Raw genomic sequence first — 25,822 nt, 5'->3', positions numbered from 1 at the left:
TTTTGCTTCAGTTCAGGAGTGTGGCCTTTTTCTTCAAGGTACGTCTCGGCAGCATTTTACATATCCTCCAGGCTGGTGTTTTTGCTCCAAGGAGCTGTAAAGGTCACCGACAGGGCTGTTCAGATGCCATTACTCTCTGTTAAACACTAGTCCGTCCTTTGCCATCTGATCTTTTAATATTTGTGATGATGGGACTGGTTTTCATTCTGCCTGATGAAGACAGCTGGTAGCTTGCAGTGTTTATTTCTGCTCTCATAAAATCTTATAAAAGAACTGTATTGATCTTTAAAAAAAGAGAATTACAAGGTCATAAGACAATTATGGCATGCTGAATTGTATGGCGTACATCAGTACTGGAGAGGTCAAGTCCTATGAGTGAAGGTGAATCTCAGATGTTGAGTATAATGATAATTGACCTGCATGTAACATCTCATAGGGTGATATAAATTAGTACAATTTATTGCTTACATTTTAAGAATCCTGTTTCTCTGGCCACCACAGCCACAAATAACAAAAAGAGTCCCCTTTGCAAAGACCTTAGGGTAGCCATCTACTCATATGACAAAAAAGCAGGTAGGAAAGAGCAGTAAGAAAGGAGGGAGGCAAAGGACGTGAAAGGACACTGATCAACCCAGTGATATCTACCTGCCCCTTGTCAGATGACTTGTAGACATAAACAGTTGTTCAGCTCCCTGTTTTTCCACAGAAATCTCTTTTGATATGGCATTTAGTTGTCTTCTTTTCCTTCATTTTTTTTCCACCAGAGCAGGAGAGCAGTAGACAAGTTGGTATTAGACATGCAGAGAAAGGAAGAAGCAAAGAAGGAACCAGAAGGTCCATGCCAGAGTGGAGAGTAAACAGGGAAACTGTTTTGTGATTGTGAAAGAAAGATGTCAAATGACAGGCTGAACAGTTTGAGCAAATGGAGGTGTTATTCTCCGTGTCATTTTAATAGCTGATGATTAAATAAGAAGAAAGTGAGGGCAGGCAAGAGTACTTTACTATTGAAAGGCTAAGAAGGAAAAATTGTGTGATCTCCTAGTATGGATCACACACCCTGAGCTAAACTTGTCACAACAGAATCAGGTTGATTCATGAGTCTGTGTGCTGCGTGTAATTATACCTTATTTAAAAATAAAATTTAAAAAAAAATTAAAAAAAGAATGGTCTTATGGTTCAGTCGCACTGCTCTTGCAGAACTAAATCCTGCCCAAATTAGGGAGGAGGAAACGCTGCTGAAAGGCCCTGAGTCGCAGGGCTCCTCCTGGCCAAACCAAGATTCCTTGGGATGGTTGAGGCAGTATGTTCTAGAAAAGAAAACACACCCGGGCCTTCCTCCAAAGGCAGCTGTCGTGCTAGCAAGCCTAATAAACTAGCCACCCCCCCCCAAACCACATGCCGCGGTAAGCTCTTGCGTGAGCTTGCCCACATGGTGAGCTGGTCCTCTGTGCTAGTGCTTTCTTGAGTGTGGAGAACCTGATCAGCTACATGGGCCGGAAAAAGAGGCCCCCTACATCTGCTGAACAGCACATGATAGGATTTAGCCAAGAGATGACTTAATTTCTGTGGAAATAGCCTGATTTTTTCCAAAGTGGCTGAGCACCATGCACATCCTACTGAGATGAGGGGAGGGGGAAGATGCAGGCGCTCAGCCTTGCTGAAGACCGCTGCGAAGGGCTGTGCTCCTCAGTGTGATGAGGAGATGGGAAGGGCTGTCAGGTCCTGCACGTCTTACAGATGTACTTTTTGTTCTTGCAAAATTCAGCTGTGGCTGAAAGGATCCAACGAAATCTTTTCTGATGCAGTGACAAAGCAGGGAAACTTCAGCCTGAGCAGGGAATGGCTCAGTAATGTAGGAATGGGTGATAATGGGATTCAGAAAACCAGCATTACAGCTTGAAGTGAAACCATTGCTACCCCAGGGCTTGTGTATTCTGATCAAGAGTGGGAGGCAAATTAGGCTGGCAATATCTCTGTCTAGTCACCCCACCTGCAGAGTTTCTGAGCATGGTATTTCCGAGCTTTCTCTATTAAACAGCTGAAGTTCAGCCCCTTCCACACTGCTAAAACCATTTCTCTCTCTCCTCTCATGTCCTTGATTAAGTGATGGCTACTCATAATGTTAATGCTCCTCTGCCAGCTCCCCTTCTTCTAAACCACCACTCTTAGGGAGGACTTCCAGTCCAGCTGGCTGACTTACTGCTTTCAAAGCTTCTGTTTTTCCTGACTCCCTCTGTCCGGGAATGTGGCGGGTAAAGGAAGGCAGCGCTGCATGGAGGGCACCGACCAGGAAGGGAGACAGACAGCCCAGGCTGCCAGGAGGTGGGCGCCAGGAAGTGTTGGGTAACACCCCAATCCTTCATGCTCACAGATGCTGGCATCAGACAGCCTTGCCGTAATGGCACTGTCGAGAGTCTGGGGCTCGGTCAGTTAAAAATGTATGAGCTAGAGCTATCCTCTGCCCCCACACAAGTTAATTGCAGCATTAAATGTCAAACAGCTTTTGTTACCATTTTCTGCCAATCAAGTGCCTGGTCTGACAGTGTGTTTTGCCCACCTACTCCATAAATTCCCGCCATTTTCATCTTCCACAACGATTTCTTGTTATCTCTTGCCTAACTTGTTTGCCTTTGCTGGTGTCATGGTTGCAGGCCTGGAAGCTCCTCACTGTGGGGCATGCGTATTTCTGAGGTGTGATTTGTTTTGCACAGACATTGTTCTCCCGCATGCTGTTGACTTAGTGGGGCTGGCACCTCTACACTGAATAGCAGAGAGTTGCTCTGAATGTGAAACATGCTAATAAATAATAATCTCGTTGACCAAATGCCAGCTGATTTTGTAAGCCTAGAATGGATAAGCCAGCAATAGCTTGGTATTTGCTTGTCTGTTATGAGCTTCTCCATTTTGCGAGCCCAGTGTGGGATAGGCATGGAGGAGAAGCGAACATCGGGTTCTGCTTTAACTCCATCTTTAGGGATGGTTGGGTAAGTCAAAGCACTCATGATACCACCCTGTGGACAGTTTTATGCTGATCTCAGTCCATGCAACCACCTTCCTCCATGCATATTCGCCGTTGACGTTCCACTCCACCTTGATATCCTTGTGGTCACACTAGTGGCCACATGAGCACTGGCATGACCATGAGGGTATCAAGGTGGAGGGGAATATCAATAGGGAATATGCATGCGGGGGAAGAGGAGGAGGCAGAAATGTGCACCAGAGGGAAAAGATTGACTCAATGGTGATCACAGAGCAACTCGGACATACAGCTGATGGTGCGCGACTCCACACGTCTTAGAAGTCACAAAACCCAAGGGGCCCTTGCCCAGTCTCCTCTACCTCTTGCTGTGTCATGGTTTTGGAGGTGGAGTAAAGATGTCCTGGAGGTTTAGTTTGTGAATGTGACAGGGCTCTTCTGCCAGGTGGATACGATGGTTTTTTAGTCACTTTGCATCACATGAATGGGAAGCCTGGATTGAGTCAGATTGTATGTGTGTGCTCAGGCTGCCTGAAACTTTGGAGTATTGATGTTTAGACACCAAAAGAAATGTTGATTGAATCCTGCTTTTTCCTTAGCACAATATTGATCTTTAAATAGGAAAAGTCCAAACCATAAACCGGAAACTATATCCATGGAAACATGGAGCTTAGCTCCTATGACTCAACAAGCACAAGAGTTAATTATTTTGCTGTCATTTCTACAACTTCATAGCTTAATGGTATTAAGAGACCCTCATCTCCTCCAGTTGATTATTATCTGTCATTTGTGGTTAAATAATACTGTCAAAAGAATATCACTGACTGAAGTTTTATGTTCCCCTTTGAAAAATAACACCTACCACATACTGCTGTATTAAGTAGTATTTGAGGTTTTAAAATTAGGTAAGTAGATAGATAGATAGATAGATATTTTGTCTCTTTTTCCCCTCTCATTCATTTTTTAAATGGAGGTACAAACATGTTCTGTAGTTTTATTATAACCCCATTAAAGGCTGTTAGCTAAATTTCTTCTTTCCCTGGTTGTCAGGTTGGTCTTTCACTTAGCAGTGAAGGAAGGTTTTTGTAAATTGGAAACAAAAACACTGTTTCAAAACTGAAAAGGCAACAAGAATACCTCTGGCAGGACCAATTTATGCATAAAGACTGCTTTTTCACTGCAGCATCAATACTGATGGAACTGGTTTTAACAGAGAGCAGAATTGCTCCTGAGCTTTTTTGGCTTACCTCAGAACTTTGGGGAAAAAACAGGATGGAGCTGGGGTAAGTGGTTCTCAGCTGAATGTGATCAAGCTTTGGGTGACAGGAAGTTTCATATTTTAAATAAAAGGTGGTTTACTGTATTGGACCCCATGGTATTATTTACTTCATAAATATGCACTTATTCAGATTTAGGAATACCGTTTCATGCCACGTGTGGAACAAACTAGCTTTAGATAGAGTATTTTTCACTAGCTTTGTAATAAGTTGATGGCAGGCTAAAGACAGAGTTGGAAAACCCGTACTAAATCCTGGGGAGAAGGAATGAGGTAGTCTGATTTCCTTACCAGAGCCTGCAGGATGCTCCCTAAGTGTAACAAGTGGTACTGCAACTTGCAACACAAAGGGCTCATAAACAAGGGAACCTTTATTGCAGAAAAGTTTCCACTGCAGTGAGTTCTCAAATGGTCCATAAAAGGGCATAAATTGGCTCTTTCATTTCAGAAAAATAAAATGCCTTCCTACTTGATAGCACAAATAGTAGGACCCGAAGCCAGCTCTTGTTTAAGGTGTTTACAGGATTAGGCACACACCGGAGAACAGGAGTGGAATAGGGCGAGGGAGGAGCCCACGCCTCCCTGGATTGCTGCGTCATGTACCTGGACCCAGAAGATCCATTCAGGTTTTATGTCAAAAAAGCAAACAAACTACACCTTAATGGTTTAAAAAGCACTGGCAAAAAGAAGCACCAAGAAATGTGCTGGTTTTGTTGCAGCCTAGCAAAAAGAGAGAAGGCCTTTAATTTTAAGAGTTCCAGGGCTTTTTTTTTTTTTCTCAGTTATTCGCATGAGAAAATAACTAGGCATTCCAACGACATCATTTGGCAGAAATGAAATCTAAGTGCTCCAGTTTGAGTTTCAATAAATCAGTACTAGAATTGGCTCTGTCACTCTATAAACTCTTGGGCATTAGCTTTTATACCCTTTTGGAACTGGCTGGCTGCACTCTTAAGCACGCTGATCATGACGCAGTGATGGTTTCATCATGACACGCTCTAATAAAAAAAAAAAAAAAGGCAGGAGAATGTTTGTATCCCCCCCCCCGATGAGTAGGTTTTTAATGGTTTTGTTACAGCCTAATGAAAATAGACTAGTTTGTTTAACATTTCCAGGATTTCCTTTTCTTTCTTTCTTTTTTTTTTTTATTATTTGGAAAAATATAAAGGCAATATGATACCATGTAGCAGCCATTGCTGTTAACATGATCCTTCTGTAATGGTGTGTGGAAAGAATGCACAACAAAGGAACTAGAAAAGCTTTGTAAATATACATTGCCCATTTTGGCAGAGAATAAACCTGTCTGATTACCTTTCTTCTACTGCTGTAAATGATATTGCCCTTTTATTGAACAGATGCAAGCCCTTCTGAATCCAATTAAAGGTTTCTCGGGTGTGCCCATATCAGCAAATTTTGGATGCTGAGGTGCACATGCATTGGTGCAGCAGGTATTTCTGTCATAAAAGCTATGAAAGCCTGGGTATAAGTGTGTGTTCATTGGAGACACTATGTGTTTTTCCAGTGTAGACGCTGTCAGAGGCTCTTGGTATCAGTGAATATGAAAAGCATTGTTGTTTCTCTAAATGGTATGGCAAAAGCATGAATGGAATGACAGCATTTCTAAATATTTGCCTAATTAGTCTGTTGGGAAGAATTTGAACTCCACTTGTCCTGGATGCAAATGCAAAGTATTGACTAAAGCCAAAACACAGTTGCTGGCCATCGGGAAGGCCCAGGGTCAGTATCACCAGACAGCTGCAAATCCCAAAGGACACTTTTCACGAAACCCTCCTTCCTAGCCTTTGCATCTTTGAGGTTTTTTTTACTCTGAACCAGAAGTGTCCCGGATTACAAGCCCAGGTCTTCCTCCCCTGGCTTAGAGGCATGTGATATAAACAAAACTAAAGGCATAAGCCATTTCAATAGAAAGTAACCCAGAAAAGGATTATATCCCTATAAAACAGCTATGCCCTGTTAGGCCTATCCCCAACAGCTGTGTTCCCCTCTGCTGTATCTGTCGGAGGGGCACCGTCTGATACATTATTCCCCAGCTTATTCAAACCCAAAGCTTTCTCTCTGTGGTAGAAAAAGTAGCTGCTTTCCCACAGGAGAGAAGAGCTGGAGCAAGGGACTCTGCCTGTCGTTCCACAGCCAGTACTGGCAGGGCTGGAAACGGTGGAGCAACGAGACATCAAAAGGTTTTATTGTAGTGACACAGGTTTAAAAAGAAAAGGTCCTTAAATGCTGTATCTGCCCTTGGTCCACTGCGACAGCTACCAGCACAGCCACAATAACAGTGAGTGGCAGTGGTAATGTTAGAGACATGGTCCTCTTCACAGGGAGGCCTCCCTGGGATCTTCCAGTTCTTGGGAAGCTCTGGATGGTGATGTGAGCCCTCCTCACTGCCTTTCTACCAATACTACACAGCTCTGCAGAACACAGGTGCACTTGGGTGTGTCTGAGCAGGTCCCCGTACCTTTTCAGTGTAAATCTCATTTAAACAAACTCTGCATCCAGTTGGTAGGGCACATCCTTCCCAAATGCTTCATCATATCATGTCTGCAAGAATTGGGAGCCAGCAAAGGAGAGAAGCAGGATGATGGGGGAGCTCAGAGGTAGGGAGAGGACATAGCAACAACATTAAAGACACTGTTGAAGTGGAGGCAGATCAGTTTGGCTTCATTCTTATGTAAGTAGATGACAGACCTCCAGTTGCCAACTTCTATTCCATTAGAAGGACAGACACTTACCCTTCTTTCCAGAATTGTTCTGGTCAGTTGAGAGAGGGTCTTCTGCTATGTGTGATACACAGAGAGTCCTGGGTACCAAAACCTTTTCCAGGTACCTTGTTCTAGGTGACACTTTGATTGCCCCTTAGGCATCTGCCTATTGCAGAACACCTGGATCGTGGTCACCTGGAGATGAATCTCACTCTCTCAGCTTGGACAGCCGATATAGGCACTGATCGCTCTCCGAGCAGGGAAGGCCCAGAACTCAGAAAAAAGAAGTCCCACTACTTCTTGTTGACGGGCTAAGCCTACCTGTGCAAGTGAAAAATACACGTGCTGTTGTGTGTGGTGTACAAGTCCGCATGCACTTAACTGCAGTGAACGTGGGCTAACCTGCCATCACCTGGTGAACAAATTAACAATCTCCTAATAAATTCTGTTCCCAATAGGTTCACTTCTGTCTCCCAGTGCTATTCCCCTCCTCCTCTTGCTCCTGGCCAGCCTGAACCCCCCGTTACCTCTTCACTGTTTTGGCCAACCCTTTACCTGGCTGAGGAACAGAAAGTCACAGCCTCCCACCTCCTGCTTTTGCACTTTCACCGTATACCACACCCCGCTTCTGCAAAGACTGCTCCCCCTCTCCTGCAGCGGGGTCCCGATCTCACTCCCTGCCAGCCTTTCTGCCCTGGGGGGCTGTGGTCCTGCCTCTCCAGGCAGAGAGTCCCACTAACTGTTGCCGGAGGCAAGTGGTGTGAGCAGGACCTGCTGCTGGCAGTGGAGTGGCTGGGACAAGGCAGTGCTATCTCACTGATGGCATAGAACAAGATTACTAGGAAATTGCAGATTCATTACTCAGAGGAAGGAAAATGGTCTCACTGAATTCACGGGAAGTTTTACCGCTTACTGGGGAGAAGCTGGCTTATTTTCTGTGCACGTTTTCACACCATAACATGAATGGGCTTGCAGGGCAGTGACGATTCTTCCAAGTCACCTTTTTATGTTTCTCTGAAAACACATGGGGTGAAGTCTTGGCTCTATAGAAGGCACACCTGGCATGAAGGTGGCACCTAGAGTCACTTCAAATAGCCAGTGATTTCTCAAGTATGCTCTAGAATACCTTAGTTCCTTCAGAGAGCTAACCTCCTATTATCTATGCTGGGTGTATTAAGAATCATGTATACTGTGAAGATGGAATTGTTACACTCAAATAAATACCTAGGAAATGAGCATGTTGAAAAATTCAGAAAAATGAGTGTGAGGAATCAAAGTAAGTGAGGAACTAACACTGGCAAAAATGCCTACTTAAGGGGGAAACAGCCAAGAAATCCTGTATTAGTGAAGCTTGTTAAATTAGCAACCTGTTGTGTCTGATATTGTAAGGCTATTAGCAGGCTTCACAGTTTACTGTGGTACATTGGGTTTGTTAATGCATGCTTCAGCCCTGTGATTACTTTTTCAAGCAATTTTAATGTGTGAATTTCTTCTTCTTCATTTTACTGTGGCCAGGGTTAATTCTCTGGAAAGAAAAGAGAGGGTACTGCCAGGCAAGGTGTTCAGTATTTAAAAAGCATCTTTTAGCCACAGCCATCATGTAATGTTATCAGTAAAATGTCAGTGGTTTTTTATGCTTAAAGTAGGAAATAATCATGTGATCTTAGATGCCTCAGTGAGGTTATGCTCACCAAATGCACTTTAGGAGACTTTTTGCCTTCAGAACCTCATCTTCTTGAGTCAAGTAAACCATGGATCTGTCTCATTTCTACATGTAGCCCATGTTTGTGGTAAATTATTCTTTGGTTATATTCTGATGTGCCTGAAGACTTCTACCTACGAGCTGAAATTTGTTCTTTTATTTCAGGAAGTTGTCTAGATAGGGTTACAGCAAATGGCCCATGGCAATCCTTAATGCTAATCTTTCACACACTTCAGAACATTAGGTTAAAGGGAGGACAAATACCGTACTTGCTCATGAGTTGATATGTTCCTCTTTTCACTTCCCAAGGTTTTATCCATAAAAGTGACGATAAGGCCATTATGCACATCTTTTCTACAACTGCTGGCAACCTTGCTCATGATCAGGCAGCACAAGTGTGTGTTATACCATCAGGTCTGCATGCGAGTCTTATCCTTCAGGACAGGACTTGGAGGTGAAGTTTCTGCTCCTAGTGTTTCTCAGACTTCCTGAATATGCACTGACTTTGGGCCATCTTTTCAAGAGTGTACCATTGTTTAGGGTGCCTCATTTCTGAGCTATCAAGCTGAGATAGCTGGGATTTTAATTTTGGACCAAAGGAGTCCTCAGAGTGCCACCTGCAATTGGTGGCTGCCTAGCAGAAATTCAGGCTCAGGTGAACCCTGCTTGAAGGCATGCAGAATAGGTGCTGCTTTTGAAAATGCTGGCTTCCATCTCACTTTTCTTCCTGGAAATTACTGCAAATATTAATATTCCTCATCAGGAGATAATTTGGCTGCTAGTCTTTCTAGTCTCTTTGGGCTGTTTCTGTTTGATATGCAAGGTGACTGAAAGTGTTAAACTTCATCAAATTTAAATTAAGTACAAACTGCTTTTCCTACTTCGTAAAATAGTCTATTTGTTAAGTTCAAAGGGGCTCTTCTGACTCCTTGGGTGTGTACCTCAGTTATTAAATGAGTACATGCCTAGAAGTAGGGACTAGGAAACACAAATAGATAACACGGGGAGGCATTGATTCACCTTCATTTGTAAAATTGACTGTTTAACAGGTCTTTTATAACAGTGACTTCTGGGACTGAGTCCATCTGGGATGAACAACTTTTATATAACATTTAGGGTCTAAATTAAGAGCTGGATTCTGCCTTTGGCTGCCCCCCCTAAGTAAGAAAGCAGAGAAGCACAGATGGTAGAAAAGCTCAGTGTAAAGTAGTGACCTTACATGCAGTATGATTGCCCAGCCAACAAATCTGCTCCCTGCCCTAGAAGATATTGCTCATGTAGCAGACTGCACACTGAGGTAGCTCTTAGTAGCTAGAAAATAGCTAATGGGCTATTTCTTCTGTTAGCATATGCATGCGTTGTTCTCAGCAGCAAAAGCAGCTGCTGATACAATGTGCAATCAGTTGGTGCTGGAAAGAAGAGCAAGGAGCATCCCACAGCACCAGGCTGCCTGGTACAAACTGGCCTTCAGTGATTGTGCTCTTTATGAACTGGGGTCTGTTCTTTGCTGACTGGGGCAGGATGCAGGGGCAGGATGGTCCTTAACACTTCCATGACAACAATCAATTGTTTAAATACATCTGTGCAGGATTGGGCTCATCTTTTTGCTGGTTGAGTTTCATTTTGAAGACTAGGGAGCAAGTGTACCTCCTGCTAGAAAAAGGCCTTCCAAACAGTGCAGGCAACCGAATGCCCTTGCATGGTAGGTCTTCACCAAATGGGGAATAAAAACAAAGGGAAGGAATATGTGACCTTCCAACCTTAAGCTCTGCATGCCATGTGGCTGGTGGGAGGCATTAGCAAGGCTCCACTGTTCATTGTTGTGGGTGTCTTTATGAACATTAGTGACAGAGAGCCAGCGGGCTAGCAGTAAATACAGAAAAGCACCAAAATCGACATTAACACTTCTCCATTCCACTGACAACAGAAAAGATATTGGAAGTGTTACTGTTTTTCAAAAGTTATGTGTTGAATTTGGTCTCCAAAGCAGAGGTATTTAGGGCCATGGTGACATAATATATCCCATCGAGTGAGCAGTATTTGCAGGGGACTGTGTACAAGCCAGCTATATGTGTGCTCTAGCCCTACTTAAAATAAACCTACACATACTATCACTTTCTTATTCTGGGAACCAGCTAAAGGGAGGAGGACTGCAGCAGCTACATATCAGTATATACTGCACATACGCTGATTACTCCCACTCTTGTCATGGCCATTTCTACTCAGCAGTTGCCAATATTGTGGAGAGGCATAACTCCTGACATTTTGGAGAACGCAGGAACAGGGTAGTCAATGTTTGCATTGCACCCTCACTGTTGTCAACCTAGGTGATGGGTTTCCAGCTGCATGTGTGCATGTAGAAGCAATACGTGTGCACACAGGCAGCTGGGTTAAAACTCCTTGCTGCTGTGGAAGAGAAGGGTGTATTTACTGACTGAGGGGTGCCTGAGCCTTGATCCAAGCTTCCTAAGTCAGTGGGAATCTCTCTGATGGTGTTACAGTTGTAGTGTTACAACCCTAGAGATGGCAAAGCAGCAGTGGAAAATATGCATGATGCTCACTCAGCAAAGGCTACAAACCCTAATGCCTACCTCCCCTCTCCTAGTGCCCCCATTCTTTTCCACACAAGTGTGCTGGACGAGGTGGTAGAGATGAAAAAATAAATACTTTGGGATAATGATGCTGAGTCATTAACCATGTGATGGAAACAATTCATCCAGTTATCACCAGCCAGCTCCACCTCCAGCCTCCCAGTAGCTGGGGGCTGCTAAAGTGCTGTCCCTCCTCCTCAGAGCCTTTTGTGTTACAAGTCCCTCTGTCCACACACAGGAGCGGGCACTCTGGTATGAGTCATACCCTGGGCACTGCTTTAGCTACGATAATACTTTCCTCTCAGACCCTTTCATATCTAACACAGTTGGGAAATTCTGAAATAAGTAGAGTGGAGAGAGGAGAATGATTATCTCCCTATTTCTTCTCTTGTATATGTTTAAATTAGTATCTGAAAACTAACTTTAAAAGGGACCTCAGCTTGGCCTCTACAACTGTTAGGCTCAATTTTCACATCTATTTCTGCATATGCACCATCCTGGATATAGGTGCATATGTACTGCAGATGCTAGTTTACATATAGAAAAGCTATTTGAGCAGTTTAGGTGTGGGAAAAGCTTTTCTATATGCAAACCAACATCTAGATTTTGAAAACATGTCATTAAGCGGTAGTTTATCACAGATTTTTTTGCCTGCCTTCCTTCCAAAAGACTGTACGCATAGGATTGAAATACTGTGCAAACTGCTAGTTGGAACAGGATTTTCTGATTCTTCAGTAATTTATATTTACTTCTATCTAACAATGAAAATTGCTTACAGTGCAAAACAGTTAGCCTACTATGGATTAAAATGCATTTTGGAAATCTCCCCAGATTCCTGGCACATTTGCTACAACTCAAAAATATAGAGCATTTGGGATCTTTAATCTTCACATTCCTGCAATAAGAAAAGCTGTATAATCCATCTCTGAAGGACAAATCCTTATGAAAATATTGCGACTATATACTGATAGTAGGCTTTCTTCACATGAAATCTCTCATACATATTCAGTGAGGAAAAGCCTCTCATTTTCTCATATTATAACATTTGTTTGTTTGTTGAAAAGTGCCCATGAAAACTCAGCAGCCTGTTTCTGAAGGTCCGCTTTCCCCCTCCACCCCCTTTTTTTCCTCTGCGCAGCTGGCTTCCTGCGCTGGCACAGCTTGTGGGTGGGCAACGACAGGATCAGAGCAGTGCCCGCTGGAACGGCGTGCCACCTGGGAGAGGGCAGAGAGGCAAAGCCCAGGGGATGGACAAGCAGGCAGAAAGGTAAGGTTAAAGTATGGTGCATGTGCTTCCTATTCTTCCCTATTTGGTGTACTTACCGCGGTCCTGGAAGGAGCAATCTTTCTCTGGCAGAGGTCTTATGGGTCACTTCCATCCCTAACTTCTGAAGTGCTAAAGTTAATGGCATTTTATTGCTTCTCTTCCAGTTCACCTCTAATAATTTGGCTTCCGTACATTGCAGCTGCAGATAAAATATATACATGAAGGAATATTCCACTGAACATACTGTTTTTCTCCTTGTTTCCAAGCACCACTCTCAAAGCATGCAATGCCAAGTTACATATTATATATTAGTCCTCCTTGTTCTATTCCTGGGTCCCATACAGAAACCTGTTTGTCATCTGTAAGGGCAGCTGAAGAGCAAGAAACAAATGGATCATTCTTTCACGTGCAGTCCAGATAGCAAAACAGCTGAGCTGGTCTGTTGACAAAAACCTAGTATTAGAAACATACAATTTTCTGGAAAGGTGCATTGTTCAGCCATCATCTGTCTAAGGAGTGATCTTTGGATGTGACACAACAGAAAAAAGTCTAGCTATTACTTGGATTATTTCAGGGTACAGAGATTTTGGACACAGTCTGCTGAATTTGAGAGACCAAAGAAAATCTGTTTAAACTGGAACACCTTACTATGGATAATAAACGGTGGTTGTTGGTGACATTATGGAAGAAACCTGGGATTGAACCTATCAGAACTTCAACAGGTTCAGGTCAAAACTTTGACAGTCATTTGCTGTGTGATACCTGTATTTATATTTTTATCTATAGAGATAGCTAGACTTATTGCTATCTTTGCCAAATGAAAGGCTAGATATAAATCATCTACAAAAAAGTGAGATATAGGACCATTGTTTATATAGTATGGAACAATTTCATTATTGTTAATTATTCATTTTGGTAGAACTACAAAGTGGTAAAAGCCTTTTTTTCTTTTTTTTTTTTAAAGATAGGAAAGAAAGAAAGTTAAAGCATTCCAGTTTCTTTGGCATTTTCATACTGATAATGGGCTTGTTCAGCTTCAAGACTTAGAAATGCTTAAAGCCCAGGAAGTTAAGGTTAAAAAAAGCAAATTTTGCCTTACCACTCTGCTAAAGGACATTTGTCGCTTCCTATGTATTTCTAAGTGCAATTTTTACAGCTCTTTCCAGTGTAGCTGTCTAAAACTCTACCACAAATGCTACACAGAGTGGAGCTGCTGTTTCTTACAGGTAACTGAATTTCTGCTTCTTTTTTTTTTTGTTCCTTTCTTTGTTGTTGTTGTATTGTGTCTTTGTCCCCTGGTTCTGCAACCCACACTCACCTGCAATGGCTTTTGCACAAGTGTGCTGCTCGCATCTCTGCAGCAGGTGCTCCTGCTGCAGAGTTCCACAGCAGTTTAAGCCACCAAAAAGACAAGATTACAGTGATGCTGGTACTGCAGTTCCACAGTTTATGCTAACACTGCCACCAAAAATGTGGTCTCACCTTGCCTCGGCTGCTCTTTCTTCTCCACATGCTTGTTCCTCTTGTCTCTGCTTGCCAAGACTAGCATTTATTTGGCTGGCTGTTGAGCCAAACTATTGATTTGATCTGGCTGAAAGTTAAGCAAGCCCCACAACTCCTCCATGAACATGTACACATGTGTACACACACATGCGTGCCTTTGGAATTACTGTATAAGTGCTACCATAGGCTGCAGAAGCAGGTCATCAAACTGCAAATAGTTTTGGCTTTGTCTTGTTTCCTCTTCACTGAGTGCCTGGCACACACAAAGCACTAGACAAACAGCATTGCCATGGAAATGATCATAGTCAGTAAAAAGGATTGCTAGCATTTGTATCTTCTGAAGTTGAAGTAACCACTGGAAGATCATTGTATTGGTACCTCAGGTAAGAGAAAAGGTCATACCATTTAATTATTGGCTACAGCTAAGACTTTAGCCTCTATTGCACATATTCTATGAGCAGAGAAAAGACAGGGGTGTTGTAGGGGGCTTTCCATCGGCAAAGACAATCCCTAGTGTGAATGCTGCCTGGAGCACCACCAGTGCCTGCAGTAGTCTGTGACCACTGCAGAGAGGTCGTTCTCTCCGCTGGTATCAATCTGTGTTATCGCACCATGCCATGGGAGTGCTGGACAGCACAGCTCCTTTGTGCACAGTTCCCTCTATGCACATAGGAGTGGATGGTTCAGGCTCAGTTGAAACCGCTGCCTAAATAGGTGAGCAAACAAAGGAAGGCAGGATGTGGTCTTACTGTTCTAATTTTACATCAGGGGATGTTGGCACAGCTCTGAGCATGAGTAGTTGGTTGTGCCAATGGAAACATGCCAATATTGTCAGCTGCTGCATTGCCAATATTGGAGGGGAAGAGGGTGTAAAGCACTGGGTATAATTATGTGCATTACTGCCCTATTAACATGAGGTAGGTGTTTGGTACCTTCTGTCTTATAATCTAGGTTTTCCATGAGAACTTGGGAATGTGACACATTAAAGAAGCGCCAGCTGAAAGAAGTGATCTTGGGAATTACTGATTGTATCATATCCTCTGCACAATTTTGTTCAGGGAGGGAACTATGCAGACTCCACTGCTAAAAACCAAGGAAAGGAGTTGCTGTTGTGCCCTGAGTTATTCTGCTGAGAATAGCACAAGTTGTTCTGCCTCACAGACTTGTAACATCTTATTACACAATACAGACAATTCCACATCCCATAAAGCAATGACACAGTTGATTGTTTCACAGTGTCCATTTTTTGTATCTAATTTCACCAGCGGAAATGGGAATTGCTAGAATAATTTTTTTGTGTATCAGCATTCATAACATCTCTGCAAGGGGCTATTTAACTTCCCACTTTCCTGCAACTGTCATCTGTTTTGCTGTATCTTCCACATATTGTTTTTCACCCACATTTGCTATAGACATTGTTCTGTGACTTACCTAATCCTAACTTCTGTACATAGATCCTCACATTTTGCTGATATAATATAGAGTTCTGAAAGCAAAGTTCTGTTCTGATTCACCTTGGTTATGGTAGCATTGTCAATACTGTACACTTGGGAGGGCTGTGTGCATTGCTGCCAGACTCCGTGCGTGCCCTAACTTGCTGTGCTTAGTAACTCAGGTTCAACACACTCTTGCTCCTACCAAGCTTGCCGTGTTGTTAAATCGTGTGTTAAATTGCAGAACAGACCCAGCAGGGCTGTAAGTAGAAAGCAAATCCTACTGATTTTCTTGAAAGCTAAGAAGTTAGAGATTTTGGATGCAGATTGGTATCTATAAGAAATGATGCTGTAAATGGTTTTCATCTGTTGGCTGTATCACTTTGGGCTTTTTTTTTTTTTTTTTTTTTTTGAGGTCGCGGTCCTGAGAGACGTTTCTGAGTTTTTATTCAAAGTATGGAAGAAATAGCTGATCCTCCATTTTTACACATTCAGATATTCTTGCTTGCAGTGTTTTCTTCCAAGGCTTTTGCTTTGTTACTTCTCTGTGAATAAAAAAAAGACTGAAAAAGCTGGAGTTTTATCCATCTTACAGATGAGACAGAGCTGTTTACTTTACTACATTGAGTTAACTCTGCAAATTCACTGAAGGCAATGGGATAGCTAAGATGCCATTAAGGACATAAAAAGGCCAACAAGCGTTATGACTGGAAATGATGCATATGCTATTAAAATACCCTTGGGCTGATCCTCAGAGGCAATATTTTTTTCAGGTCTGGAGGTCAGAGTACGCTTTCATTTCTAGGTGGAGCACCTTTCCTGCAAAAATCGTTGAGACAAAAATATGGAAGCCCTGATTCCTATTTCAGGCCTTTTTTCATGGTAGAATCCCATTTAAAAGTTCAGAGTAATTGAAAGTTTCATGCTCACGAATGTAGAACTGGCCTGTAATTGCCACTAAGACAGACTTGTACTGTTCTGTCACTTCATTCACTGAGGAACTTGCAGTATATTATGCTGAAGATTTACTACAAGCTTCATTAACTTTTTGAAAGCCACTAAATTCTTAATGTAGATTGGTTTGAATATACCCATGATATAAATACACCAGATCCATGCACTGATTTTGTTTGCTGGGAATTAAATATACAGCTGAATATATTTACCATGCAGGTATGTTGTGTTGCTTGCTATAAATCATTTCACAGAATCCTATATTTTACTTAAATTTTAAAAATATAATAAAAAGCGAGACAGCAGATTACTTATTTAGTATATGTGTTCATTATATTGTATTCCATGAAAAAAATTAGTAAACTTGTGTCAGTTCCTTGTTTTAAGAGAACTTAAATTATACTTGTAGTTGAATCAGACAGGTGAAGATGTGATACCAAAACCAGAGGTATTATCATTGTGTTATATACTCGTTGTTTAGCTAGAAAGTTTCACTGGGATAATTTAGTAAGAAATTAAATTTTTTTTGAAGAAAGAAATGGATCTCAGTGAGCATGACAGGTTGTTCCAAATCAATCTACACTAGTGACAGAAAGAACATTGGCTTACTCTCCTTTTTTGTATCAGTATTTTTTATTGTGAAGAACTCCTATACTGTGCTTTTTTCCACAGTGTGGTTTTCCCCAATATCCACTGAGATGATTTAGCATTTGTAATACTTTAATTTCTGGTGATAATTTTTTTCACCTGCACATTTTTTCCTAGCTCATTTACAGTGTTTTCTCTTCTTGATTAAGAGATGAAAACAAACAAAGACCTGAACAATTTTGGTTTTGTAAGATCTGGGTGAGTTGTGTTGGCAGAGCTGAATCTGCAAGGAGGAGGAGAAAGGAAGAGTGAGTGGTTTTACAACCTGTCGGGAGTCTTAGTTCTTTAAAGTCATGGATGATCCCAGTCTGTCACCAGATTGCATCTCTGTGGTCTGCACATTTTATTAGGCACCTACAACTGCAAGACCTTTGGACCAAACACCAGTTTTGTACCCAGAAATACCTTCATGTTACAGATGATTTTCAACTAAGTGTCTTCAGCAAAGTTATGCTTTTTCTTGTGTGACTTGAGAAGTGCAGAAACATCAAAGATGTACAAGGACGCAGCCCCACTCTCTGCTCTTGATTGTGCTATGTGAGATTATTCTAATGATGAGAGGTAAGTAGGTGAGCCAAAATGTTTGTATGTTCATTAGAAGGAAGTGGAATGGTTTCTGAACTGAAGCTTGGAGAAAACATTTCTGGCAACTTGCAGAATCTGGAGCGATTCTTTCATACTTCCTTGCTAAATGAAGGGGCAGTGCTTTAAACAGCAGCAGAAGGTGGTGTGCTTGCTAGCCCATTACAGTGTTTTTCCTGTCCCATCGTGACTGTGTTGGTCCTGCTTGATTTCAGGCTGAGCTGTTCAACGCTTCCTTAGCCAGCTGCTAACCTTCTATAAGCTATCTATCATTTTTCTGTGACACAACTGACTCCATTTGTTGAGAAGGGAAGAGTCAAGGGATTCTCAGAAGTCATTCCAGTGCAGTGTGTATGAGGCTGTCTCATAACTTTTCCAAGACTTGGGTTTTTCTCTTGTGAAAAATAAAGGGAGACTTAGACATGAATTTATAATTTTATTCCAATCCCCCAAATCTTCCAGATCTTGGAGGAGTTCAGGCAAATGTTCTGGCTTTTACTTTCAGTTTGGAAGTCTTGTTGTTGTGCAGGGTTTTGAAGTGCTATCAAAAAGGCATTTTGCTACTGAATTCGCATCCTGACAGAAATACAAATTACCAGAAGTTTCATAATAGTTTTAGAAAAACTGTTACAACTAAATTCTTAAAACCTACATAATTCCCAGGTGATCTCATTTCCCAGGTAGATATCAGTAACGCTGAACACCTGTAAGCAGCCTGACCTTTGTAAAGGATAGTACACTTGCACAAATGTTAATTGTAGGAATTGAATAACAACTGCATAGTCGTCTGTAAAAACTGAACCTGAAGCTTCAGGTTGTAACCAGATAGGCATCTATGGCAGGTTGCATGTGCATGAATAACTGTATCATCCAAAAGATTTAAAATTCTCTAACTGAAATTATTCACATCGCACTGAATAGCTTTCTTAATATAATGTTGCTAGGACTAAATTCCTTTGTAGTATGACTCCAGTGAGATCTGTTCACTGAAGTTAATACTGGGAAAAATATGGGGTCTTGTTTGTTATGGACAATTATAAACTGTCACTTCATAATAAAGAAACCAAGACTAATAGCAAGGCCTTTTTTCCCCACAACAATCTTTCTCTGGATGGCAGCATGGGAGGGAAACAGAGAAGGTGCCTGATGAATACTCTTTATGTCATGCCAAGAGAGAATTCCTTAATCTTGTGGAATGAATGATGTGGGATATATAACACTTCTCAAAGTGGGAGTAAAGCATGTCACAGCTAGCTTACTTGCCAGGCAGGCAGCCTGAGGAGGGGTAGGTTTGCCTCCTCACCTGCTAAACATACTTGGCATAAACTGACTGTTCCTCCCAAATATTCCCCTCTCTTCTCAACAGATTCTCACCTGCTCTTTCCCCTGCACCTTTGAAAAAGCATAGTGTCAGTTAGGTTTTAGCCTTAACTATTTCTTGTTTATTGAGTATTTCTAATATCTCCAGAGAGACCTACAGGGGCTATTTTTTTCATGGGGATTTCTCAGACAAAATTACTTGTGCATGTTCCAGATAACACATGTGCATCAGATCTGAGGCTTTTGAAATCATTAGACTTGCTCTGCAAGGTGGTATAGTTGGTCTGCCAATGCATAGTAAATCCAAAATGTTCCTGTTGCATCAGAAGTCCTGCACAGGTGATAATCAACTCTACAACATATGCAAAATAGCTCTCACTTCTTGTAAGCATCAGCCTCACCATGCATGAAACATAGAGCTAATATGCAGGTGGTGCAATAGGTGAGTCAATGACAGTCTGACACCTATCAATCAGCCATGCTCAAAGTCACAATTCAAGTCAGACTGTCTGATATCTGAAAATTTGGAAGAAATACATGAAATCTGCGTTTTCTGCCCAGACACAGTTTTTGAATGGAAAAAGAATAAATGTCCAGGGAAACCTGGGTACATGGTAACCTGGTGCAGAAGTTATTGTCTCTGTAAGAGAGGCAGAGGCAAAGGCTGGCTGGCTGAACATTCTTTGCTTTAATAAACTAGAGTTTGGGAAGAGAATAATCTGAAGCCAAGATGCAGGGCTTCCCCAGGAAGCAGGAGACAGGTGGGCTCCACTGAATTGTATTTGCTTGTTTATTTTTTGCTTTTCTCATATATTTACAAGATTAGGAGCATACATATACATGTCAGCACTATTAATAGCAATGTAATACCGTGCATTTTGCATGTGTGATTTATAAGGCTGATGGGATCAAATCTCATCACTTCTCTAAATTAACCTGGGTTAGGGATTCCTCTGAGAAAATGTAGGTTTAAACTAGATTAAAGAATTGGATCACTTTAGATTTCCTTGTTCATGTTATTATATTTCCACAACACAATTTATTATCGGCAAATGCCCTCACAGAGAACATGGCGAACAGCTGTAAAGCTAGGGAGAGGCATTATGCATGTAGGACGCATCATTTTAATTGCATAGAATTACATTATCACTTTCATAGCACTAGAAAGATGCCTTAGCAATGTACACAGTCTGTGGTCATTGCCAACATAAAATGCAACCTTCACATGAGTTCTTTGTAAAGGAAATTTAACTGTTGAAACCAATGCTGTTACAGTATGACAGCAGTGCAAGATGGATGGTACTGGTGTGAGCACCAGAAAGACCTGGGTTTTACTCCCACTCATGTCATACCGATTTTGTGCAGCTCGATGCATGTAATTTCCCTCTGTTTGTACCTTTGCTGCTTCTCAAACCATTTTCTTGCCTTGGCTATTCAGAAGAACAGGCCCCCAGGACAAGGACAAGGACTGTTGCCTCCCAAATATTTGCAAAGCAACGCAACAAAAACAGTCTTTCAGGTTCATGACAAAACTTTTCAGTCCTTTCATAAAGGAGAAATGCCAGTTCTTGATTGTCTCCCAGGTGATGGGATTTCAAGCTCCTTTTGCTAGAAATGCACATGATATAGCTAGATTTTTTTTCCCCCATATATTACCAGTGAAGGCTTAATATTTGTTTTTCACCTGTAACAGGAAACCACTGCAGCAGCAATTTGGCCATTCTGGCATACCCTGTGTCTATTTACAATTGTATAAGGTAGGAAGAGCCCTCAAGAAATTATCTAGGGGTCAGAAACCTGTCAAAGTTTGCATATTAGATCCGATTTCTTTTTTCCTGCTTTGAGGTTACATGTGCTGGAAAGAACTTACTGGGAGCTGAGATGCTTCATCCAATGACGACACTCTAATGATGCCATGACTCCCAGCTCCAGATGCTACGTATGCCTTTCAAATATGTGTCTGCAAGTTATTATGTACACTTGCCTCACAAGCTCTTGCCCTTGGGTCTAGTACCCTCTTTCCTGAACACACTCAACAATATCTAAATGATGCCTTTTTCAGGGGTGTTTAAAACCATCAGTGCTAAAGACTCAGTGACCTACACTGGCGCCAAGGCTTTCTTAGCCTCCTAGCTAGAAGTTTTTCCCTATATATAGCAGAAACTGTAACTCTAGATACTATTTAAGCTCCCTGCTCCCCTCTAAGCATTGAGAGTTACCTACTGCCTTCCACTGGGCAGCTACCTTTTAACGTATTTGAAGACTGTTATCCTGTTTCTTCTCAGTCCTCTTTTCTCTAGATTAAACAAATCCAATTCTTTGAGATTTCCCCCCAGGGTAATTTTTTAAGACTTTTAGTACTTTTTTTTGCTTTCAAGACTTTCCCTAATTGCCCATTCCTCTCTTGAGTTCAGTGACCAAAGTGAATCAGTCCATTTTCCAGTTTGAGACCTCACCAGTGCTGAGTAGGAGTGGAGAAATTATTTCACATATCTCACCTAGCCAGTTTATACATTTCAGCACAATACTTGCTTTTCCACACCAGTATGGGGTTGTTAATTCTTAGTCAGCTTGAACTCTTCCAAAATCCCCAAGGCATTTTTGTGTAGGTCTTTTGCCTTGCTGGCTGCTCTCTATTTGGGGGTTTATTCTTACCTACGTGTAATAGTTTACACCTGTTTTTACTGCACTGAATCCTATTGTTTTCAGACCATTTATTCAAATGATCAAGATGCTAATCCTGCCAAGGTGCTCATAGAACTTCCTCTACAAATTTGGTAGCCATACTCGATATGCCATCTTCCAAAATACAATGAAAATAGTGAGTGGTACGAGTCCTGGGAAGGGCATCTGCAGAACTGCTTTCCATAATTCTTCCACTTCAACAGTGAACTGATGATAATTCCTCTTCTATTATTTGTTTTTTTTAAGCAGCTATGAGTCCACCTTACAATAGTTTCGTTTTAGCTCGCTTACAAGAAATCACAAGAGGCTGTGTTGAAAGCCTTGTTCAAGTCAAGATATGCAGTATCTATTGTCCATAAGACCTGCTACTTGTCAGAGAAGGAAATTAGCTTGGTTCAGCATGATTTGTTCCTGGCAAATCTTTCTTGGCCTCAACTTATCATTTCATTATTTCCCATACACAAAAGAAAACTTTGTTTAATTATTTGTTTCAATATATTTCCAGCAATTCAAGTTAGGCTGTTTTCTCCACCTATATTCCTCAAGCTGCTTTTCTTTTTTTTTTTTTAAAAATGGGTATTGCAATCCCCTGTCACCAGTCTTCATTCCCCAGGTGCTGTGGGAAAGGATTCCTCATGACTCTAGGATTGCTTCAGCCAGATTCCCACTTGCTCTCAGTTAGTTTCTGTCTGGTCTGGTTGGCTGGAAAATAACTGACTTACTGAAGTAGTCTATTCTGTTCTTTCTGTTATTTAGCCTTAGACATTAATGATTAGTCAATTGATCATAGTTAATTCTTTTTGCTGAGGAGTGATGGGAAAAAGACATTAATCACTTTGGCTTTTCCTGTGTCACCTCTTACTAGCTTTCCATCCTTGTCAAAAGGTAGATAATTTTGCCATTGTCTTTCTCTAACTTCTAAAGCATAGAAGTGCTTTCTTGTTACCCTCTCTTTCCTTTGCTAATTATATTGACTTTTTTTTGCCTTGGCCTTTCTGATTTTATTCTTACAGGCTCCTTTTATGCTTTTATTCTTGTCCTTAGTTTGCTGTAGTGTATGGTCACATTGGAGGGCTAATGAGCCACTTACTGAGATTTAAACAAGTTGCTGCCTGTAAGCTGGGCACAGAAACTGATGGTGCACCTGCTGTGGCTCTGCAGCTTTCTTTCCAGGGTCTTCCTCTACCTGCTCATGCATTTGTAGATGTTTCCTCATCATCTTGTGTTCCCCATGAACTATCATTTGCTACAATTACTTTTGGACTCGTATCACTGACCTGCCTACCTCCTAGTTTAAAGCCTTACTTACACAGTTGAGCCCTCTCTTCCCACTTTTTTCCCTAGGCCCCACTGGCACTCAGCAGTTCTTGAAAAGTGACACAAGCCCTCCTGGTGACTCCACCTTCCCAACCACACATTAATTTCCAGTGTGCCAGAGCCAGTGCCTTTGCCTGGAAGAACTGGACCCTGTCAGATCTCCTGATACCTCCACTGTCACTCCCACCACCATGCAGCTGTATTTGACTTGTTCATGGTCCGACCTGGCAGAACCATTAACGCACATGCAAAGGAGTAGTAGAGGGTCTCTGTGAGAGGGCCAGGTGCGTCACAGCAACCTTACCACACCATGTGGATTTGGGTTTTTGGTGGGCATGAGACCTCCTCGAGTATCAGGCTGAACAGCAGAAATGCCTCTTCCTCCCCTTTCCATAGAAAAGAATCATTAGCCATAAATAGATTTTGTTACCTCTTGGGTGCAATGGTTTTGTGATGGGCTTGGGTTGGAATTGTCTGTAGTTTAAGGTTTTGTAGATTCTGGTTACTTGGTTTGAGACAGTTAATATTTCAAGTAGTTGATACGTTTTTCACTCAGAGCACTTTATATGTCTAGCACCCATTGAATTCAGTTTCATCTGGGATCATTCAGCACTTCTGCAAATTAGACCACAAAATGTCAATTCAGATACCCAGAAACTAGGAGCATGAAATTTGTGGCCACCTGCAAGAAGTGTGGTTTAACTGACTTAATCCAGCATCATACAAGAACTATGCGGCAAAGGAGGGATTGAATCCACTCCTAAGGCAGAGCTCAGCTGTTTTAACCAAAAGCTCATCCTTTTTCACATGACCCTGTGCTGTCATTTCTGCACATCTCCCGTTTGCTGAAACAAATGTGGAAAAACTCCTGTAGACAGCGGCCTCCTCCACTATGTAGTCCTGACACAGCTCCAGAGCAGCTCCACCCTGAAAAAGAAATGTGGCAGAGATCCCATGGAAAGAAAAGTATGCAATTATGTACTTTGCATATGCATATGCAAAGGAGAGGAAGGAGAAAATAACACTCCTCATTATGTAGTATTGATTTTGCAACCTAGTCCTCATTTAAAGCAGATTTTATATGTGCAATTATCTAGCTTTTAAAAAAGCAAACAGTTAAAAAAAAAAAATCAAGCTCCCCCCTTCCATCATGCAGCATCATATTGTTGTAAATGTCATTAGGGCTGAAGCCTTTAGCTTTACCGCAGAGGTCCCTGCCACTCTGAGCTAACAGGGGAACTGGTAAGAGCAGTGGCTTGTCATCCGTGTGTGGACAGGAGGAATATTTGACAAATTTACTTTGTTGGGGGATTCACAGGTATTTGCTGACAGAAGAGGACTAGTGGCAGGGGATGAGTGGGTGTGGGGAATCCAGAGATTTGTGGTTTTATTAGAAGGTCTGAAATACATGATTATTCCTGCTCTCTCCTAGCACAGCCCATTCAGCTTCCTGCTACCCCATCTTTCAATGTCCTAGTCTTCTTCAAGACTGCCCTTTCTCCATCCTAGTCTTTTTCCATCCATTCTTACTTCTCCCTTCCCCCTTGCCCTCTCTTTTACATCCTCTCATTAGATCCTAGCCCTAGTTTGAGAGCACCACATCACAATCTCCTCCACATTCCTTCCCACTTGTCCCTGCTCTGGTCTCTTTGGCCCACACTTTACCCTGATAGTCGCACTTTTCCTTCATTTCTCAGCTCTGCTTCCTTTCAATCCTTCCTCCAGCAGCAAGCCTGCCCCCGTGTCTAAGAGACATATTCCCAGGCAGATACTTCAGGAGCCCTATGTACAAGCTTACAACAGCTCCATCTCTTAATACTATCTCCTTCACTTCGGCTTTGCTCACTCATCTGCTCCCTTGGGACCTGATGACTTCTGATATTTCACTGTTCTGACCCAGCTACTCCTATTACCTCTTTGGAGTATGTCTGGACCACAATCACTGCCATGACCGCAGAGCCATCCAGATATTCCCATGCAGACTTTTTACTCCCCAGTTCACATGCTGTTACCTTAAATATATAATGCTCAGCTACAAATCTTACTGAGAAGGTGAGTAAATACTAGGGAGAAGAGGCACGTATCTGTATCTGTATCTGTATCTATATCTCTGTCTATAGTCTATAAACAAACAGCAGTACAAGCAAACAAAACCACATTTGGCAGTGTAATTACTCTTTCCACAGCGCAATTCTGTTTTCTACTAACACCTCTGAAAATCTGTCCTGATCTGAAGTTCAAGACAGCCAACATCCTAGTCCTAAACCTGTGATAAATTTTGATTTTATTTTGATATTGTGCAATGTATCACAGCTAGAAATTAAAGCTTTTATTAAGAGGAGAGAATTGTTTTTTTTCTATGGTGCACATAGTACTTGTTTCAAAACTAGGTATATTCCATCATACGAAAGAGATCACTGAGGTGCAATCTAGTTGTGCTTAGAGAGGTTATTAATGGTAATTTAGAGGTTTTAAAAGTGCAGTAATTTTTCCCCTTAATCCTGCCATGCTGGACTAGTTTCTTTGTCAGGAGTCTATGAGATATTGCATGACATTTTTTAATTCCATAAAACATTTCCAACAGCTTTTTCACAGAATAGGTTCTGTATTTACATATCCATATAGAATGCATGAGGATGTATTTTTATCTTGTGCTTTATTAGAAAGAGTGTTGTTATTCATTAGCACTCTCTGTGCTGCTCTCTGGCATAGGGATGGATGTGAAAGACACTAAGATGCAGAGGATGGTTTGCCTTTGTAGCATGCCCAACCTCCACCATGAAAAAGTCATGACTTGAGCCTCTCAAAAGTCAAGTTTACACTTGTTACTTAAAAAAATAAATAATT

At 41.8% G+C, this 25,822-nt stretch overlaps 1 protein-coding gene across 1 annotated transcript in view; it reads left to right on the top strand.

The window, feature by feature from the left end:
- Positions 1 to 12,404: 12,404 nt before the first annotated feature.
- Positions 12,405 to 25,822, top strand: part of SLC5A3 (solute carrier family 5 member 3) — a 38,752-nt gene continuing 25,334 nt past the window's right edge. Inside the window, exon 1 of the mRNA XM_075033762.1 lies at positions 12,405 to 12,533. The gene's annotated coding sequence lies outside the window, so the exon portion shown is untranslated. The remainder of the gene's footprint in view (positions 12,534 to 25,822) is intronic.

The sequence above is a fragment of the Buteo buteo genome, chromosome 8, assembly GCF_964188355.1.
Source record: "Buteo buteo chromosome 8, bButBut1.hap1.1, whole genome shotgun sequence".
Classification (NCBI taxonomy): domain Eukaryota; kingdom Metazoa; phylum Chordata; class Aves; order Accipitriformes; family Accipitridae; genus Buteo; species Buteo buteo.
Note: the sequence above shows the minus strand (reverse complement) of the source record. Positions and strands in the feature narration are given on the sequence as shown.